Below are 19,660 nucleotides of genomic sequence, written 5' to 3'. Positions count from 1 at the left end.
GATGTTGGGCCACTCAAGCTCAGGCCGAGGGCGTCGGGTGCACAGTGGTGCAAACTCGCAGATTTGTCCGGATTCAGAGTCTGTGGGTGAGCAAACCCGGTGCTCACAGGAGACAAAGTCTGGTTTGGGTAGGCAGGGCAGGTCCGCCGGTTTCTTGGGGGCTGCTGACTGCAGGACACACCGAGATTTCGCTGTAGCAGGTTAATGTCGGGACTGGCCGGTAGGGCCGGAGCCAAGTCAGTTGTGTACTCCTCTTATTCTTCAGCACGGCTCTTCAGTCCTTCTTTTTCTTGTTTCTTCTTGTCTGAGGAGGCAAGGTTTAGGGTTGCCCCTAAATACAAAATTCAGAGGCATTACAGGCAATGTTCACTCTAATTTTCATTCCCTGTGTGCGGCATTGTGTGGTCTCTGTGCACTGCAGTCATGGCCATTTGTGACAAAGACAAGAGAAAACTCACAAACCAAGCGAATGTGCTACCAGAATCAGTGGTATTTGTCAGAAGTGAGATCACTCACCTTTTAACCCAAGATGACACCTTCGGGCTGACCCCTTGTCTGACTTTTAGCTCTACATTGACATCTATTGATAAGTTGATAGGGGATGGAAGGTCTAGGAGTAGACACTACGGAAAGTTGACAGATCGTTTATTGTGCCTTGTATTGCAATTACATTTATGTACCGCTTATTAGTCCTAACAAGATGTTGAAGTGTTTTATGCCAATCAGAAATTTGCTCGGGAGTCAAGGTAAGTGGGTAATCCAGTGGTTATTTTTGTTAAGGGCAGCCGAGGCCCGTGGAGGGAGTTACTGTGCGGCAGGAAGGCGGGCGGGGGGTGCTAAAAACCTGAATATGGATAATTGGAGATAAGTAAACAATTTAATAAATAAAACAAATTTCGTAGTGCGCCCTGCATCGCGCGCGCTACGAAATTCGTTTTATTAATGACATTGTTTACTTACCTCCAATTATCCATATTCCGGGTTTTAGCACCCCCCGCCCCACCTCTCTGCCCCACCGGAACTCCCTCCACGGGCCGTGACTGGTTAAGTGTTTAGTCTAATTCTCTCAAGGAGACCATTCCATGTCTCAATGTCCACTCAAGTGTCTTTGAGGTGGATTAATATTAGTATCGGTTAGGCATGATCCTTAGTGAGGGTAGGTATAAGAGTTCATGCAGATGGCCAGTGCAATCAGTAGATGGGCTAGAGTACATTAGGTATTGCTAGGTTGCACGATATAATTTACCAAGAAGGACCAGTTTCAAGCTTTGAGATGAGGTGTGGGCAATTTGCACAAATGCAATAACAGAGATTGAGGCAAACATGTACATGACTCAGAGGGAAGGCATGCTGAGGATGGACGGCAAAGACAGGGGAATTCAGAGAATAGAAGGAGAGGTGACAATTGGTAGTTTTAAGTTGTAAATCAGGGTCAACATTTTCAGGGAGGGTTTTAAGCACAGAGTAGACGTTTGACATACCATGCCCTCAAGGATGCAAACAGTAAAAAGAAACATCATTATTTTCATGTGATATGGTTCTATATGGGGACCTTGGATAGGCCCTAGAACACATTACTCTGCTTGAAAGGGTTGTTCCATGGGTTTTGCTATGGTTGTTCCCATGCAACACCCATGGGACCTGATGCATTTCCAGATTTACATGGTTTCATAATCCTGGGAATGTGTCAGAACTGGCTACCACATTGCTGCGCTCGCGCTTGCATTAGCGCTGTGTATTTTAGCATTTCCTCGTTCTGTATTTGTGTTTGACAATCTGTTTTGCTTACCCCTATTTTTAAAATCTTGTTTGCTGCTCGCGCTCCTCATTCCCCTCACTGCATATAAAAAGTGCTCTCTTGCCACAAAGCACCACCACTTTGGTGGGTCCGGGTCCCGGGGGCGAACTTTGGTGGGCGCCATCTTGGATTGAGGCATTTGATCCGGCGGCAGCCGCCATCTTGGAGCGGACTCGCGCGCTAAGAGCTGATTGGAGCGCCTATTTAAAGTCGCTCCCTCCCGCGCAGCAGGACGCGCAGTTGGATGCCTTCGCTTAGCCTGAGTCCTGCCAGAGTCCTGCCCGTCTGCGCTTGTCCGCGCAAGGGAGACGCAGGACGCGGCAGGACGCTATCGTGCTGCAAATATGATTTATCAGTATTCCAGTCAGGCTCTTCATTTGATCAGACGATGTCTGCCCTCTTGTTCGCACTCGGCTCAGCATCCCCTGTGCGGCCCTCATACTTGCCCATGCGGATGGTGGGAACTATCGGCACCGACGATGGCCCCTAGCCAGGTACTGCCGCATCGTAAGAAGGAATCTTCACCCTCTAGTGCCGTTAAACTTTGGCACCATAATGTCAGATCCCTGTCGAAACATCATCGAGATATTTATGAACTTATCTCCTTAGAAGGTCCTGATGTCTTCTTCATGACAGAGACCTGGCTAGGTGATGAGGATACGGCCATTATTAATCTGGCCCTCCCTCCGGGCTACGCAATTCATACACTAAATCGCAAGGGGAGAGGCGGAGGCATAGCCGTGGCTTTTAAAACTTGCTTCACTTGCACCTGGAAGCCTATGGACTTGGCTGGCGCAGAGTGTGCCCATTTTTCCATCAGCATTAGTCAGCATCAAACATTGTCAGGTCTTATGATTTACCGTTCTCCAGGGAGTGACAGTGCTTTCAGGAAAGCCCTTCATGAGCTGGTAAGCTCTCTCTCTCTGCTCTCCTCCAACATTACCATCATCGGCGATCTTAATATACACTTCGATGCCATGGAGATACCAGCGGTTAGAGGTCTGCTGGACGACCTTGAAGCAGTACAGCCACCCCAACTGGTCCGTCATCCGACCCATGAGGGAGGTCATATCCTCGATCCGGTCTTTACAAACCTTCAACTGGCCGAGGTCTCACCCCCTAGACCCATGGGATGGAGTGATCATTACCTCATTGAGCTTTCTGTCACAATGGTGACACAATCTATTGGGAAGCCTGATAAAACATCTTTCAGGCGGCCCTGGAAAAAGCTCAAATTGGAGGACTTCCATCGTCTCCTGATCACCACACCTCTGGCTCACACGGATGACGTTGCAACTGGGTATACCATCTTTTGCGCTTGGATTGTTAATGTCCTTGACGTATTAATCCCAGCCGGCTGGAGTAGGAATCGACATTCTCAGCCTAATCCCTGGTACACGGAGGCACTCAGGTGTATTAAAGCTACCTGCCGACAAGCCGAAAGAGCATGGAGGAAGAATTGGTGCACAGACATAATATCGACTCCAAAATATCGTTTGGACAGAATATCGAGTTTTAAATATCGTTTGGACAAAATATCGACTAGACAGAATATCGACAGCCAAAATATCGTTTTTAAGGTAAGTGAAGTAATATCGACTGTAAATAATATAGACAGTGAAAATATCCAAGTATATAATCTAGATAGTAAAAAATATAGTTTTTAAAATAATATTTAATTATTTATAGTGTTTTTATGTAATAATATGTGTGAAAAGTGTCATTTTATTTTATAATTATTTTTAATTAATGATTTTTTTAATTATTGTGTCATTTTATTATGTAGCGGGTTGTGGGTTTATAGGGGAATAGGGTGGGAAGTAATTTAATTATAATTAATTAAATATGTAAATTCATTAATTGGTAGTAATAATTAATTAATTGGTAATTAAATAATATATGTTAATTATTTAAAATTTAATTGGTAATTAATTAAATTTAATTGATTAATTTCTAATTATGTAAATTAAAATAATGTCTTTTCTGTAGCGGGTTGTGGGTTTATAGGGGAATAGGGTGGGAAGTAATTTAATTATAATTAATTAAATATGTAAATTTATTAATTGGTAGTAATAATTAATTAATTGGTAATTAAATAATATATGGTATTTAATTAAAATGTAATTGGTAATTAATTTAATTTAATAGATTAATTGTTAATTATGTTAAATTAAAGGGGTATTTTTAGGGTTCAGGGTCAGTTTTTAGTTTTTGGGTAAAGGGGTATTTTTAGGGTTCAGGGTCAGTTTTCAGTTTTTGGGTAAAGGGGTATTTTTAGGGTTCAGGGTCAGTTTTCAGTTTTTGGGTAAAGGGGTATTTTTAGGGTTCAGGGTCAGTTTTCAGTTTTTGGGTAAAGGGGTATTTTTAGGGTTCAGGGTCAGTTTTCAGTTTTTGGGTAAAGGGGTATTTTTAGGGTTCAGGGTCAGTTTTTAGTTTTTGGTTAAAGGGGTATTTTTAGGGTTCAGGGTCAGTTTTCAGTTCATGGGTAAAGGGGTATTTTTAGGGTTCAGGGTCAGTTTTCAGTTCATGGGTAAAGGGGTATTTTTAGGGTTCAGGGTCAGTTTTCAGTTTTTGGGTAAAGGGGTATTTTTAGGGTTCAGGGTCAGTTTTTAGTTTTTGGGTAAAGGGGTATTTTTAGGGTTCAGGGTCAGTTTTGGGTTTTTGGGTAAAGGGGTATTTTTAGGGTTCAGGGTCAACACATAAGATTTAAAAAAATTATTTTTATTATTTTCATTTATTATTTAATTATTATAATTTAATTTAAGTCGTTTTAAGTATATTTTAGTAATTAAAATTTAATATTAATTTAATTTAACACTGTTTTTAATAAAGTCGATATTTTTTACATCTATATTTTTGTTAACGATATTTTTAACTCGATATTTTTGTACTTACCTGTTTGTAGATACAAACTCGATATTTTGACTGTCGATATTTTGTCCACGATATTTTGGCAAGTCGATATTTTGTCAGTCGATATTATTTCAGTGATCCGGAAGAATTATGATAAAGACCTGAAAGTATGCTACCTGGCCATCGTAAAGACATACCACAGAGCTGTCTGCCGGGCCCGAGCTGACTACTATGCACGGGAGTTCCAGGCGAGCTCTAATCCGTCCAAACTGGTTTTCAAAGTCTTGAAGGAGCTCACAGTAAACAGACTTCCTATTACGGAGATCTGTTCCCTTGCCCACTGTGAGTCGTTAGCCAGCTTCTTTGTGTAAAAAGTAAATGCCATCTACCGCTCTTTTCCCAAAGCTGACCCTGACAGTACGACCTTGACATTGCGTACTTCTCTGTGCTTGGCCTCTCTCTCTATACCAGGAGTTTAATCTCCTAGCGGCCAAGGTCAAGTCTGGCTCACCGGATGACCCTTTGAGACCTGCCCAGTTTATGGACTCGGCGTCCTTTTGCCTTCCTCCTATCCGTCATCTAGTGGAGCAATCCCTTACCATCGGTTCAGTTCCACCTAGTTGGAAGGCTGCCTGCGTCATGCCCATCATAAAGAAGCCTGGATTGGATCCGTTGAAGCCGGAGAGTTATCGACCCATCTCCCTCCTTCCTTGGGTGGCAAAAATTACAGAGGCTCATGTAAATAACATCTTAACAAACCATCTGGAATCTGCACATCTTCTAGATCCTACACAGAATGGTTTTAGATCTGGACATAGTACAGAGACGGCACTTCTATTCATGGTTGAACATCTCCGCTCTGTACTAGATGCAGGTCAAACGGCGGCACTGGTCCTCTTGGACCTCAGTGCCGCCTTTGACACTGTATCTCACACCATTCTTATTCGAAGGCTTGGTGAGGCTGGTATTTCAGGCAGGGCGTTGGATTGGTTTCAATCGTTCCTTTCAGAACGATCCTTTCAGGTTGTAGTGCCACCGTTCAGATCCAAGCCCCACGCCATCACTCAAGGAGTCCTGCAGGGCTCGGCGTTGAGCCCCACTATCTTCAACCTCTACGTTCAACCTTTGGCGGAGGTTGCGAAGAGTTGGGGTCTCACTATGGTATCATACGCCGATGATACCCAGTTGGTGGTGGCTCTTAACGGGGACTCTGACCAACTGGCATCGAACTTTGCGGATGGTTTGAGGGCCGTTGCTAGTTGGCTTACGTCCAATTGTTTACAACTCAACGCCCTCAAAACTGAGGTGATGGTGCTGGGGAAACATCCTGATCTGTGGGGTGCTAGCTGGTGGCCTAAGGAGCTGGGACCTCCCCCAAAACCTGTCTCTGAACTCAAAAATCTTGGCGTCTGGTTGGATTCCAAACTAACCTTCTCGTTCCACACTAAGAAGGTGGCATCCATGTGCTTCGGCATTTTGCGTGGCTTGAGGCCTATCCTCAAATTTTTTGATGCCCCCACCCGCCAGATTTTGATCCAAGCTAGGGTACTATCGAGGCTCGATTACGCGAGCTCACTGTTCTTGGGCGCCAACCAGGCGGAAGTCTTGCGACTTCAACGGGTGCAGAATGCGGCAGCTAGGGCCCTGGTGGGCCTGCCACGCTTCTGCTCAGCCCGTAGCACAATTTTCAATCTGCACTGGCTGCCAGTAATCAGGCACATAGAGTTCAAGGCCCTCTGCTTTGCATTCAAAATTCTTAAATCTAACACCCCTATCATCCTTCAGCACCTTTTGTCCTCGTACACCCCTTCGCGCAGCCTTCGTTCTGCTGGCCAAAATCTGGCACTTGTCCCCCGATTTCAAAAATGTAGATTGGGTGGCCGATCGTTTATGGTCTTGGCCTCTAAACTATGGAACGTACTTCCTGCCTACATTCGCTCTTTGGATGACCTTCTTGCTTTTAGGAAAGCTGTCAAAACCTATTTCTTTCCTCTGTCTTATTAATCACTCCCTACTTTTTCTGTGTTATTAGTTATGTTACTTTTTCCAGTTACAGCGCCGGGACGCCCCTTAGCTGGGGCAGCTGTGCGCTTAAAAAATCCAAATAACATAACATAACATAACAGAATCCCATGACTACCCAGGGGAGGCGCAGCGAGGACAAAAACCTTTATTTCTCCTTGTTTAGCTTTTTTCTATGTGGGCTGCATGTTGCACACATAGAAAGAAGAAACCACCTCTTGAGATTGTTTTTTGTGCAGGAAGGGGCCACTTCCTGTACAAAAACAGTCACCACTACAATGCAGACACCAGCACAAGGGTGCCTGCATTGGCACATTGTGTGACAGCACAGGGGATAAGAACATGAATGCACTGTGTCTTGTCAAACAGTGCATTCCCGCCCTATTCCTTTGATGCATAGCAGCGCAGCACTAAGGCTTGCTGTGCTGCTGTGTGTCAAAATATTTTAAAGGAGGTTCATAGTTTTTAAACACAAACCACTAATGAACTAAAGGTGAAGACAGTTGTGATGTAAAAACTGAACATTGCCCAGATTGTTAAAGAGCAACATTATAATCTATTAAATCCCACACAACAGGTTTTTGTACAACTGGTATTCTATTTGAAAGTGCTTTCATATGCAACAATGAATAAAAAGTAGTTTTGGTGAAATAAAATATTTGCCTAAGATCGCACAAGTTAAGCAGGGAAACTGTGATTTTAGCAGGTTTTACTTTGTACAAATCAGCCACATAGGGGTCGATTAGGATCGCGGACGGACTTGCGTCCGTCCGCGACCCCAGAGCAGGAGGGAACCTCCGCATGGCATGCGGAGTTCCCTCCTGTGCAATTAGGATGTGACCGCCACCCTGGCGGTCACATCCTCTATTTTTAACATTGCAGCGGGTGCAGCTTCAAGCTGCACCCGCGGCAATGTTAAAAATGCACGCATTGCATTTGCATGCAGAAAGAGGCAGGCACCGCGCGGTGCCTGCCGCTTTCTGCATGCAAATGCAGGGGGGTACCATAGCTACCCCCCATGTGCAGCCCCCCCTTCACCTAGGGGGCCCGCAACGGGCCCCCGCAGTGAAGATCCGTATGCTTTTCCACGGCGGAAAACCCGCCGCGGAAAAGCACTTTTTAAAGCCCATCCTGATATGGCGGACGGTGTCTGAGAGACACCGTCACCATATCAGAGCTTTTCCGCCGCGGTTGTAAGCCGACCGCGGCGGAAAAGCTGCGGACGGAAACCAGGACCCACCAGCCATCCTAATGTGGCGGTGGGTCCTTGGTCAGTCCGCTGCGGTTTTTCCGCATCCTTTGGGCCGGCGGTGGCTTCCGCCGGCCCCGAGGATGCGGAAAAACCGCAATCATAATCGGCCCCTAAATGTGCATTTTTTTGTCTTTACTCTTATTCTAATGCTTTGATTTTACAGCATTGTGCATTTTTCTGCTGTTTTTATTTAGTGCAAGGCATTGGCACATTTTACATGAGCACCAATTACATTGTTTTTGTAAAACTGTGAAGATAAAGTGATCTGCCCAGAATCACAGGATGTTGCTGAGATGTGAACTTGGTTTATCAGCTTCAAAGTCAGCAGCAGCTCTGGCCATAAAGCTGCACAAGTCTTGAGGAATTTGAAAGGGCTTATCAAGGTCTAAGTGCAACTACATAACAATGCACTTCACACCAGCAGGACATCAAATGGCATTGGTAAAAGCTGCCTGCTTCTGAAGTCATACTTTCCCCTTTCAGAGGCCCCCAAAACTATGACAGAGCAGGTGTACTGCTCCTTTGACAGCACTTACCAAGACAATGCTTCCTTCAGCGTTAATAATTTAAAAAGCTTGGAAAGTCTTTCTCTTGAAGCACACTCTAGCAGAGGCCCTGTGCGCCTGCCAACAATAGGGTGTGTGTGTGGGCATGGGCGCACCTTACTGGGAACATAGGTTACAGGTAGGTAGAGGTCGGTCCCAATGGGTCCCTTCCTTGGGGTGGTTACAACCCCTATTATGCCACCCTCCAGTGGGAGGGGGGCATAGGCCTCCCTCTGGTTGGTGGGGTCCCCTCATCTTCAAGATGGTGGTGGCTGAGAGTTGTGCTTCACCTCGCCTCCCCTACCTGAGGAATGGGGTTGGCAAAGGTTGGCACACCTCTCCTCCTAACTTGGTTTTCCCGCTGATTCTTCCGTCTAAAGAGGGGGTCAGAATAGGTGGAGCCAGCTGCTGGGAGCAGCAAATGGCTTGGGTAGCTCACAAAGGCGGCAAGTCTTTGAAGCTTCCCATTTATGGACCCTGCCCATCCTAGGGAAGGAGGCTTGGCACCTTGTCCAGGATGTGCTTTGTTTCGGGACTCCGAGAGTGGCAGGCTCTTGACCCAGGGGTCCGGAAACATGTCTTGTGGTGGCAACTGGCCAGCAGCCATTTAGCCAGGACACTAGAGTTAGTTCATTTTTCAGGGGGCATCTCTAAGATGCCCTTCGAGTGCATTTTTCAGTAAATCCCAAACTGGCATCAGTGTGGGTTTAATGTGCTGAGAAGTTTGATACCAAACTTCCCAGTTTTCATTATTGCCATTATGGTGCTGTGGAGTACGTAATGACATAATCCCACCACCATATACTCTTTATGGCATTACTGCACTTACAATGTCTAATAATAGACTTAGATACTGTAGGGGTAGAGGGCTTGTGCACCTATATCCTCACCACTGGTATGGTGCGCCCAGCTTGATGGGTGGCTTACCTATGCCAGTGCAGTCGTTTGCAGGCATGGCACCAAGGTGTGCCATGTGGACTCCATTTTTTTCTGCACCAAAACACACAGCCTGCAATGGCAGTGTGTGTGTGTGTGTGTGTGTAAAGGTACAGGGACCCTACGGGTGCAGCCCCTAGAAGTTTTGCCTGGTAACAGTGCCCTTGGTACCTACGAGAGACTTACATGTGGCCAGTGAGTTGCCAACTGGGTTTTGCAACAGTACAGTTTAGGGAAAGAACGTAGGACCTGGGGACCTGGTTGGCAGGAACCCAGGGCAGACCCAGTCAAAGTACATCAACATTAGGCAAAAAGTGGGGGGCAACCATGCAATAAGGGGAACTTTCCTACAGGCATGCATTATAAAGGCATAACTAGGGGGGAAAAGACTGCAGAATAAATGCAATGCATGATACACTTTGGAGAAAACGTGGTTATAGTCTATTTGTATATTGCCCTTCGCCCCATCCTTTCTTCCTGTGTGCAGCACCCTTGCCCATATTTAATTATTAGATAGAAAGAATGGTCATTGAGAAATGGCAGGGAGTAAAAAACATAGCAGTGGCAGAATAGATCTTCGGTATTTTAACAACTTGATTAACGAAATACCTTATTTCCACATTTTTTTGGAGTCATTTGACAAAAACCTTCAAATGGTTTGCTGTAAATAAGTTTTTGCAATAATGTATAGGATTTGCTCCCCGTGGCATTTACTGGGCTAGGTTATCATCCAGACAAACAAGGGATATAGGAGATGGACTGTGTGTGTAATATACACGAACCATCAAGTGAAATTGAGATGACATTTGTGGTAGGTATTATTACATTCACAGCCAGAGCATCATCAGACTGCAGAGGAAGAAGTGCAAGAAAAATCAGCATTGGCAAGTCAAATAGGCCTAGCTTGGATTTTGATAATGGCTAAAACATTTTAAAAAATTCCCAAAGTGAAAAAATTGAACCAAAACATGAGTTGTTTCTGTATACAGTGCATCAGGGAGATACATAATGCAATGTTAGATGATTTATAGTACTTTTGAGATAGTCCCTCATTCATGACAATGCTGCTCTCCATACAAGGCAGAATGTTGCACCAAAGAACTAGTATCATGTTGTGAGAGAGAGTAATACTCCTCTGTGTAGGGCCAAAGTTTACTGTGTGTATTTTAAACACTTAGTGACAACAGGTCCTGCAGACAGTTGTGCTGTCTGGCCAGACATAATAAAAACTATGGAACATCTACTACTAGGGACAAATTTGCTTTTGATAATCTCAGCCATCGGAACAAAACATATTTTGTTGAATTCACCAGAAGGAAGATATCACATGAGTGCCACAGATTTAATACTTTTCACCAGTACTGTTCCTAATTTTTATGTGCCGCCTATCTTTTTTATTCTATTGTATTTTTTATTTACCCAGCATACGCAGTCCTGAAGATTTCGTGGAGGAAATGACTTGAGAAACAGTAAATAACAGACAGTACAGAAAAACACCCAAACAGCATTGAAATACAATATCCATCACTTGAACGTGAACATCATTCTCGGAGGTGGGGGGCAATATGATGGGTATGAACATGAAGAATAGAAAGGCCCCCACGGACAATAATAGTTGCAAGCACTGATGTAGCACTCATAAGTCACATCCCCTTAAGTTCTTATTGTGAGTTATACACATTGAAAATCCGACACTTCATACAGTGTACAGATTTAAGAATGACACTGAGGATGGTGGCAGTAAATGAACTGGAAACATAGAAACACAAAGCTAATACAAGGTTGTATACCTGAGGCACGCATGGCTAAACCATAAGTGCCTCAATCACACAATTTTCGTAGTAAAAGCATGCTTGATAAAGTGGCGTTTGGTACAAATCATTCCCCAGACCTTCCGCTCTTAGGTCTAAAACCCTCACTCCTGCCATATGTACAACCCGACCCCTCAATTCCTAACAACTACCCGGCCCTTAAAACCTAAAATGACTCCGTCCCCACCTCACCCCCCACCAGCCGCGGTCGGTAGTGGGTGTACCTGCAGGGCGGTGACGTGGGGAGTGGGAGGGGCAGGGTGGGGGGGGGTAGTAATCTATGGATTACGGAGCTTTACAGGTAAGGAAACATATAAATAAATAAAATGAATTTCGTTGCGTGACTTGCATCCTGAAATGCGATGCAGTGCTCGCAACGAAATTCTTTTTATTTATTTATATGTTTTCATACATGTAAAGCTCCGTAATCCATAGACTCCTACCCCCTACCCTGCCCTTCCCACGTCACCGCCCTGCAGGTACACCCACTACCGACCGCGGCTGCCCCCCACCCTGAGCCCTAAAGTCCTGGCCCATGCCCTATTAACCACCCAATCCCCAATAGCCCTAAAAAGGACCCTCATCCCTAAAACTCCTTTGACCCCCCACCTGCCCTGAGCCCAAAACCCTAGCCCATGCCTTATAAACAACCTGACTCCCTGATCCCTAAAAGTACCTACACCTTTAAAACCTAAAACTACCTGACCCCCCTGCCCTGAGCCCCAAAACCCAGCCTCCTGCTCTATAAACAACCCCGAACTCCTGGGCCCTAAATACTACCCCCACCCTTAAAACTACCCCACAGTCCCCTAAACCCAGCCCCAGCCCCTCTTACCTGTTTGTGTCAAGCTTTCTATCCTGACTCTTCTTGTTCCTGTTCTTGCCCATCCGGACTTGTAGACCGCGCACTGACTTATTGCCCCATATGTGAGGTTAAGGCATATGCGTGCTTAAGATAAGCGTGGTTGAGCTTGCGGAGAAACAGCATGCGTGGCTCTGCCTGCGTTGAAAAGGCCGTTTCTCCTAGTGAAATGGAGGAAAATAGAATCTCAACACATATCTGCATAATTTTCGGAAGGGATCAATGTTTTTTTTTCTGGCTGGATACTGTTATTTACATTGGTGTCCTAAGGCCCAAGACACTATTGCCCTCCAATTGAAAGACTGAGTTTCTACCCCGTTTCCTTAGCTCTTCAAAAGGGTCTAGGCCTAGCAGTTAAGGTGTGCTTCAGGAGTTTCACATAGTAATTACACTAAAGATGAAAATGATAATAATACAAAGGTAGAGCCTAGTAACTTTTAAACACAAGATACAACCCCAATTTTATAGCACATTTTACACATTTACACATTAATTCAATTAAAGATCAAAATGATAATAATATAAAGGTGAAACCTAGCAACTTTTAAACTCAAGATACAACCCCAATGTTGTAGCACGTATACACAAAAGCTTAAATTCTCATTAGATAATATTGCTCAAGGGTGTCTATGATCAATTTTATCCAATGGGTCCAAATTCAGAAGTCCTCAGTAATCTCCCGAATTACTTGGGTTTTAAGCATTAACTAAAACATTTGCTTGTAATGTGTAATCAATATAGATACAAGTATCAAAGAGAATAGTGGAAAGTTACAAATGTGCTAAGATGTATTTCTTCTTTGTCCTCGTTTTTCAGCAACTCTGAGCATAAAGGAGAATGTAGTAACTTAGTCCACGCTGATTGTGATGTTTCAAGAGGATTTATTAAGATAGGTTACAGCATTGAAGTATAGATGTAATCAGCCCCACCAGGAGCAGCCAGCAAGCCTGTCAGCCCTTCTCCAACTGTCTGCTTCATGCGCCAACATTCTAAATGACATCAACATTGTAGTGTTCTACAGATGGAGGAATGTAAAGCATGTAAAACATTTAACTAAGATATTACATATCCTGATGGAGGAGTGTAAAGCATGTAAAACATTTAACTAAGATATTACAGAGAACAGCCTAGTGAGCTCGAGCTCGGATGATTGAGAAGTTTTGAACACGTTAAAAACAATTTATAGGCTCAAAATGTGATTACCAAATCACTAGAAAGGTTATTTTGTGATTGTCAAGGAGAGAAACAACAAAGAGCCACCCTACCATGGACATGTAACCCATGCATGCCACATGATAAACAGCGGCACTCCGTGCGGGTTTGCGTGGGGGGATAGTGAATGTGAAATAAATAAAAACAGTCACCGTCCGCTGGGCGAGCGCAAGGTAAGTGCTTTATTTATTTATTTATTTTAAATTCCTTATCCTGTTGTTTGTCACTTTCACCCGCCCACCCTCGCCCGCCTCACTGCGCTTACCTGCACGGACCGCCACTGATGTTAAAACTATCACGCAAACTCATGGGGGTGAGGATGCCATTTAGAGAGGACAGACCGGATTTCACCTAGCAGTGCTGGTGGCCTCCTCTCACACACGGATACAAGTGAAATGAAATGACCTGTTCCCCTTCCGTATAGGAACAACTGCTAACAACTCTCAATATTCTGGTTTGAGGAGGCAGCAGCTATCCTTTTCTTTGTGCACAGACACACACTTGCTTAGAAATTATTAGAAACTAGCAATATGCTCTGCAAACTCACAGACTGTTGAGCACACTGAGGAAAAAATCCAAACTTAGGGAAGGCCAGCAAAAGTTGAATGGTAGCAAAGTTCAAATGCCTTAAACCTGAGAGAGGAGATCCCTGGAAGTATAGGGCTCAAAGATTTTGAATGACTTCCGCCAGTCATAAGGTTGCAACAAAACTAACAACTCTTATGGAAACGGTTAAAAACAGAACTGTTCAGATAATCATAGAATGAAAACTAAAGATCCCTGGACACAGCAAGGAGGTGAGGTGGGGCTGGGGTGGCGTTGACTTATGCTGCAAACTGTTGAAAAAACGGAGTCCGCCTATGATATTAATCTCATTTGCCCAAATTACAAGTCAAGTAGAGCTGTGTGATTCGGATCTGCCCAATTATAATTGGCGCAGTGTTTTCGCACTCAGATTTACCGCATGTGGGAACATCAAACTTGATTTTACAAGCTGAAAAACGGCTGGTAAAATTGCTGTGGGATTGGTTAGAAATGCAGCCCAGTCTCAGTTCATGCCCCCTGACACATTGTATGGTATGAGGCAGAATATAATGCTCCGCCTGCATGGCCACATTCTCCCCATCATTTTGCCACCATCAACATCAACCTCTGCTTACTGGTCCCCTGCTCTCATTTTCCAGTTGCTTAAAGCATATGGTAAAGGACAGCGCTATTCCCCATGGACAATGGAATACCATGCAGAATTTTATCCGGAAACAAAGTGTACATAGTTAGTTCCAAATCCGTGGGCATTAAACCTAAATAGACAGGTTTAGATATGAAGATTTGGACTGAAATTATATATTGCAGCAACCCGGTATCTCCTCACCTATATATCCCCTTTACTAGGAGCCGTCTATTTTGAAAAGTGGTTTAACTTTCATCAAGTTCAAGATGAGCATTGGCAAACCGAAGTTCCATCGAGATATAACTAAAGCAACCTTCAATAGATAATAAACTGAATGATGTCACTACTACTTTGATGTAATAACTATATTCATAGAGTTACGAATTTGCAGATGGGTTTTCAGATCGGTGTTTTAAATTCCTATATTTTACTGTACAACCCATGAGCACTGTGGGTCATGTTGATGTAGTGTAAGTGGGGTAAGCACATTGTATTTGATGCATGGGCCGTGTGACATCCAGTGGGGCCACAGAATGAATACTGGAGGAGTGAATGCTGGAGATGTAGCGTTGGTTTTGAGTGGTGTGTATAACTAGAAATAATGGAAATGGCTGATGAGTGATTGCTCTGAGAATCATATTTGGGGCAGAAAAATACATGCTTTCCTTTTTGAGATACCAAAAGATTGGTTGGCAAAAATTGGATTTACCTAGTTTTTAACATATTCCAAAGCAATATTCAACAGTTAACATATTTATAGTGATTTAAAAACTGCTGAATCCTAATGACATTGACTCTTTTATGACCATCACTAACTGTGCATGTAAGTTTACAATTGTGCCCTCTGTGAAACTATGCTTATTACACAACTATTTAAATACCTGCACTAACTATGTTAACCTTATACTTCATATTTTTCCCCCACAATGTGGGAGAACCTTTCTTAGATGAGAATAATAACAATACCACAATAATTACATTAAAAAACAGCAGTAATAAAGCTAATAGCATTACTATATTAACACATAACTTTATATACTATCCACTGCAATTTTGTAGGTCTGGCTTGACAGCTCGGCTTCTGCAAAACTCTTGAAAACATTGATTACCTTCCTCTCCTGCATGAATTTGGACCATTGAGCACATTCTGCAGGTGCTCTTATCTTCACAATATAACCAACTTGAATATTATTGTATTTCACTTTCTTGTATTTATCCAAATAGTCTTCCCTTTTCTGTTGTGTTGCAAATTCTTTATCCCATCACCTGCATGACCCATCGAATTGTACCCCTTTGTCCCACACCATCCAACTTGGAAGTAGCTTTCTGCTAGGAGATACACCCATTAAGAACTCAAAAGGTGACTTCCCTTCGGAGGAGTGTGAAGTCATACGATATGCTGTTACAGGATCACTGAAATAATATCGAGGGACAAAATATCGACTTGCAAAAATATCGTGGACAAAATATCGACTGAAAGAATATCGAGTTTGTATCTACAAACAGGTAAGTACAAAAATATCGAGTACAAAATATCGTTAAAAAAAATATAGTTTTAAAAAATATCGACTTTATTAAAAACAGTGTTAGATTAAATTAATATTAAAATTTAATTACTAAAATATACTTAAAAATACTTAAATTAACTTATAATAATTAAATAATAAATGAAATTAATAAAAATAAATTTTTACAATCATATTTGTTAAAACATATATATATAGTAACATACTATAATTAAATAAGATACTATTATATTACCGTACGATAGCAGAAGTGTAAAAAATACTATTCCCACTCCAAAGAGTGCAAGCGTAGGGAAAGCATTTAATAGCGTAGGGGTTAAAATTACTATTCCCACTCCAGTGAGTGCAACAGTAGGGAAAGTGTTGGATAGCGTAGGGGTTTAAATTACTATTCCCACTCCAGTGGGTGCAACAGTAGGGAAAGCGTTGGATAGCGTAGGGGTTAAAATTTCTATTCCCACTCCAGTGAGTGCAACAGTAGGGAAAGGGTTGGATAGCGTAGGGATTTAAATTACTATTCCCACTCCAGTGAGTGCAACAGTAGGGAAAGGGTTGGATAGCGTAGGGGTTTAAATTACTATTCCCACTCCAGTGGGTGCAACAGTAGGGAAAGCGTTGGATAGCGTAGGGGTTAAAATTACTATTCCCACTCCAAAGAGTGCAACAGTAGGGAAAGCGTTGGATAGCGTAGGGGTAAAAATTACTATTCCCACTCCAGTGGGTGGAACAGTAGGGAAAACGTTGGATAGCGTAGGGGTAAAAATTACTATTCCCACTCCAGTGGGTGCAACCGTAGGGAAAGCGTTGGATAGCGTAGGGGTTAAAATTACTATTCCCACTCCAGTGGGTGCAACAGTAGGGAAAGTGTTGGATAGCGTAGGGGTTAAAATTAGTATTCCCACTCCAGTGGGTGCAACAGTAGGGAAAAAGTTGGATAGCATAGGGGTTAAAATTACTATTCCCACTCCAGAGAATACAACATTAGGGAAAGTAAATACTTCATAAATAATTAAAAAATGTATTATTGAATATCTATTAATAATTAATTAAAAATCAATATTATTTGTATACAATATAATAAGTAATATATTACATTTACTAATTAACAATAATTATTTCTATTGATCACCTATTAATACTAATTAATAAAAATATTTACATTAATTATTTAATAATGAAAAAGTATTTAACAATTATTTGAAATTAAATAAATATTAATAAATGTAATTATTAATTATTTATTATTTAATCACTTCCCACCCAATTCCCCTATAAACTCACAACCCGCCACAAAAATAATTTATTAAAATTTACATAATTACCAATTAATCAATTAATTAAAATTAATTAACAATTATAATTTAATTAATTGACTATTATAAATAATTTAACTATTAATTTAAATTTACTATCAATAAATAAATGTAAATATTTAATTAATTATAATTAAAATACTTCCCACCCTATTCCCCTATAAACCCACAACCCGCTACAGAATTAAATTACGCAATAATTATAAAAACAAAAATCATTAATAAAAATTAATTATAACATAAATACACACTTTTCACACATATTATTCCATAAAAATACACTATAAAAAATTCGATATTATTAAAAAATTGATATTTTTTACTATCTATATTTTTAACAGTCGATATTATATCACTTACCTTAAAAACGATATTTTGGTCATCTATATTCTCTCCTGTCGATATTTTGTCCAGTCTATATTTAAAAGTCGATATTATGTCCAGTCGATATTTTGGAGTCGATATTATGTCTGTGCACCGCTGTTACACGATGTTGTAGAACCCTCCTCCAATCTAACATTCACTTTTGCCAGCTGTATGCATTCTTTCAGAGTTCTATTAAGCCTCTCCACAACTCCATTTGTCTCATGCATTGAACCTTTCTTATGTTCAACCCCACATTCACCTAGAAAAGTTTCAAACTCACTTGAGCAAAACTGAGGACCATTATCGGTCAAAAGTGACTTGGGATAACTTTCCCTTTTGAATACCTCACTCAAAAACTTTAGCAAGCTTGTCGAAGAAATATCTAGGACACAGCTAACTTCTACCCATGGAGAATAAAAGTGAGTAGCACAATCAAATACCATGATTGATGTTCACCTCGAAGTTGGCCAACAATATCTATTTCTACTTCCTCAAATGGATGTTCTAACAACTTTCTAAACATCATAGGAATTTGTCACACAACCAGACTTTTATCAATGTTACAGCATTTTACACCGTCTTGCACACATCTTTCAACCTCTGTATCTAATCTAGGCCACCAATAGTTGGAATGTAGGCTTTCCTTGGTCCTGACAATAACCATGTGCCCCTCATCTGCTAGAGAAAGGTCTACTCCTTAACACCATGGGCGGGATGAGCCTAGTGCCCCTTAGAAAAATACACTTGTCAACCCCTTATTAGTCCCTTAACATCGACCAAGGTTTGCCAAGGACATGGGGTCTGTTCATCTTAATGGCATCTGAAACTTCAAATAATCCATCATTTCTCTCCAGTCCAGCTATCCATTCTTCTTTTGAAATAGCACCAAGGGGAACTTCAAACACACTGATAGACTCCTCAAAAAGCCCATCTTCTACCTCACCAGGTTCATCACTGTTGGTTTTGTCCAGATGTGAAAGGTAACCTGCTGAATAATTTTTGACACCTAGTATGTACTTTACCGCAAAGTTGAAATCTTGCGAAGCAATAATCCACCTCCTTATCTTGGCAGAAATCACACCTAATCCTTTTCTATTGAATACTTCCTTCAAAGGCTTGTATTTTGACCTGACCTTAGAAAAACGTACCCCCACATAATTTCATGAATTTGTTTGATGCTCAGTATATTCCAAGAGCTTCTTTTTTGATTACCAAATAATTTCTCTCTGCCTCTTCCAGACTTCTGGAGGCGTCACAAATAACTCCTCTTCTCCTTTTCCTTTCAGAATTAAGACAGCTCCTAGATCTTTTAGGCTAGCATCCATTTCTATGATCATTTCATCACCTGGAACTAACACTTGTAAGCTTGGAGCCTTTTCAGATTGTTTTTCACCGCCTCAAATTCCTTCCTACATTCACCATTGCACACAAATTTGGCTTTCTTACTTAAGGGAGATCATAAAACAAACAGTTTTCTTTGCATAATTCTGGACAATCTTGCTGTTATATTCCGTAATTCCTAAAAATAAAACAAACTCTTCCTTTTTCTTTTGATATTCCAGTTTCATTATAATCTCCAAAAGTTCCCTTTTTAGCAAAATAGCAATACCTATAATGAGATGACTAAGATAGTCTACTTCGTGAACACAAATCTTACACTTTGTTTCTTGTAGGGTCAGGACTGATTGTATTAGCTTTTCTAGCTCTAATCGTACTGTTTCATTATTTTCTTCTTTATTTTTTCCAAAGATCAACAAATAATCTTATTAACACATGACTCCATGAAGACCTTTCAACGCATCTGACATTACCCTTTGGAAGACTGATGTCACCAATATTAGACCAAATGTCAGCCTTTTAAATTTAAAGACATCCAACAGTGTTATGAATGCAGTTAGATCTTGTGAGGCCAGGTGTAATTTAATTTGATAATAAGCCAACGTCATGTCAAGTGTGGTGAATACATTTTCCCCTGCCAAGGTTGTTACCAACT

Source organism: Lissotriton vulgaris, chromosome 2_1 (assembly GCF_964263255.1).
Source record: "Lissotriton vulgaris chromosome 2_1, aLisVul1.2, whole genome shotgun sequence".
Taxonomy (NCBI): domain Eukaryota; kingdom Metazoa; phylum Chordata; class Amphibia; order Caudata; family Salamandridae; genus Lissotriton; species Lissotriton vulgaris.
This window is presented reverse-complemented; position numbering follows the sequence as displayed.